Genomic DNA, 3,152 nt, shown 5'->3' with positions numbered 1-3,152 from the left:
TACTACAAAGTCCACAGGAATATAAAATTTTCCAACTCTAACAGGGACATCCTCTAAAATACCCAAAGGATACTTCACAGATCGATCAGCCATCTGTAAAGTAATCTGTGTGCACTTCAAAGCACCCAAGTTCAGTTTATTACAGACAGATAAAGGCATAACAGATACACTAGCACCTAGATCACACAAAGCCTTATCTATAAACAAAGCACCCACATGACAAGGGATGGAAAAACTACCAGGATCTTTTAATTTGGTGGAATTTTATTTTGCAGAACAGCACTGCATTCTTCAGTTAAAGCAACCCTATCTATCCCACCAAAATCTTTCTTTTTAGTATCATATCTTTCAGAAACTTGGCATACACAGGTACTTGAGAAATTAATCAGTGAAAGGAACTGTTACCTCAAGATTTTTGACCATAGACATAAATTTACCAAGTTGTTGATCGACCTTTGATTTTTGCATCCTATGGGGGAAAGGTAGTGGTGGAGTAGGAGAATCAGTAACCTTCTCCTTGCGTTTCTCTGCTCATCCACTTTCCCGCGCTCAACTTCAGTTCTGGAGCTATCCTCACCTTCATTGTCATCCACAGCATCATTCTGAACTGGAGGTATGAATCATCAGTAGGCATAGGTGGGGATCATATTGTGTACCGCTTCGAAGAGTGACAGCATTAGCGGTTTCTTTAGGAATTGGTTGCCCCGGCAGATGACCTGGTTGCCTTTGTGCATTATTTCCAGCCACCTGAGCAAGTTGAGTCTCCAAATGCTTGGTGGTGTTCTTCAGCTCCTTGATGCTCTCCTCATGATTTTTCTGCATAGAAACCATCATTTTCATTAGATCAGACATAGTAGGCTCTTGAGAGCTGTTATTATGAGGAGCTTGCTGCTGATAGCCTTGGGGTGAAGGCCTATTGAAACCAGGAGGGGGGTTTGAGGAGCCCCTTGATAATATGGTGTCTAGCAGCATGTTGTGGTGGGTTTTGATGTGGTGGTTGGTAGGAAGATTGTGGTGGAGGTTGAGGATTTTGGACATTGTTGCTTTATAGGAGAAATTGGGGTGATCTCTCCAACCTGGGTTGTAAGTGTTAGAATAGGGGTTGTGTGGTCTCTGCTGAAAAGCATTGGCATGCTCCATTTGATTCGGATCAGGTTGACTGTAGGAACAATCATGACCAAAGTGGCCTTAAAACCACACACTTCACAAAAGGAGGAAGTAATAGGAGCCATGGAGGACATCGCATTAATACTCATGGGAGGAGTACTAGACTGCGAAGATTTCAGTGAGTCCATCTTCATGCTCAACTGTGCTACTTGTGAGGACAACAAAGCATATGCATCAGCATCCAACTTCTTCTTTGTAGTGGTCCTGGAGGAACTATGATCATTCGCTGCTAAGTTGGCCAGAAAATCATATCCTTCATCTACCCCCTTATCTAGGAAGACACCACCTGCAGATGAATCAACGTGCTCTTGATATGAGGTTGTAGACCATTGTAGAATGCTTGGGTGATGAACCACTTATCCAGATTGTGGTGTGGGCATTCTCTCTGCAGATCCTTGAACCTATTCATGCTTCCTTCAGTGTTTCATCGGTTCTTGTTGGAAGGTGGCAAGCTTGTGTCTTATTTCTGCAGTCTTGGTGGGAGGGTAGTACTCTTTCAGGAATGCTTCAGATATAGCACTCCACTCAGTTTCATTGACATCGTTCAGCCACTTCTGTGCCTTGTCCTTTAATGAAAATTCAAAGACCATGACCTTCAACTGATCAGGAGTGACCCCTTGGTGCTTAACGGTACGACAAAGTTGTTGAAACCGTTGTAAATGATTTGCAGGGTCTTCAGATGGATGCCCACCAAACTGATTCTGCTGGATCATATTGTGAGGGCAGGCTTGATTTCGAAGTTGCTGCTTGATATCAGGCATAGTAGGGCCTGTGGGAACATTGCCAGGAGAAGGTACCCCATAAGACTTCAGTGACTTAGGACAGATAATTGGTTCAGTTGGTTCTTCCGTGGCTTTTTCCTGATTAGCAGACTGCTTTTTCTTCTTTTGTGTCTTCTTGAGCTGCCGGATGGTTTTCTCAAGATCAGGATCAGTCTGAACTGGAGAACCTGTTCTTTTAGACCTGGGCATAAAAGAAACAAAGAAAAATGTGCAGTGAGATGGCCTCAATTGGAACTTGAAGTTCCAAGAAGACAGCAGAAATAGTCAAATAATTAATCAGAAAGCTAAGAAACTAGCCGTCTCCCCGGCAACGGCGCCAAAAACTTGATGGGTTTTAAAATATACCGCAAGTGCACGGTGTTGTTTAGCAGAAACTGGCAAATACGGGTCGATCCACAGGGAGAGGAGTTCTACAGATTTTGTATCAATTATCTAACTACTTCCAGAGAGGAAAAATTGAGTAATTAATAACTAAGCTAGAATGAACTAGAACGCAGAAAAATGGATTTATCAAATAATTAAAAACCTAGGCAATCGATCGGTCCACCATGCTTATACCAGTTTAATCAATATAATATAATTCAACAACACTTGGATTGAGATTCGAATAAATGAATTATTTCGTTAATCCTTGGTCAGGCATTAACAACTCCTAGATTAACACATGCCAGTACGGTCGCTCAACATAATCAAATCTACCTATTGTAATAAGCCTCTAATGAATATGATCTTTCGATTCTAATTCTTATTAGCTAAACATAACTCATGATATTGCGCAATTACATGAATTAAACAAGTATAACAAATAAATAGGAATTATTCTAATTCAATCCAATTATTGAAGAACATCAAACCACAATCAAAAAGGTATAAACATGGCTTCCCTCTCTAAACCCTAGAAATAGACTACTCACTCATGATGATATTAAACGCAATAAACATAATCAAAGTAAAAGAATTCATAAAATTAAACTAAGTAGAGAAGAATACCAAATGATTGAAGAACGATGGAAAAGGAAATCGACGATCTATATAATCTTCCAATGTAAAAGTTCAACAAAACTAGAGAGAATAAACTAAGTGTTTTTGCTCTAAAAAACGTAGAAAATAAGATAGGTCTCTCGAAAATATAAAAAATCTATTTATACTTCTTACAAAACCGGCTAAAAAAACTCGAAAAAAAGTGTCTCGAGCTACCGCCCG

The sequence above is a fragment of the Beta vulgaris genome, chromosome 1, assembly GCF_026745355.1.
Source record: "Beta vulgaris subsp. vulgaris cultivar EL10 chromosome 1, EL10.2, whole genome shotgun sequence".
Taxonomy (NCBI): Eukaryota; Viridiplantae; Streptophyta; class Magnoliopsida; order Caryophyllales; family Amaranthaceae; genus Beta; species Beta vulgaris.
This window is presented reverse-complemented; position numbering follows the sequence as displayed.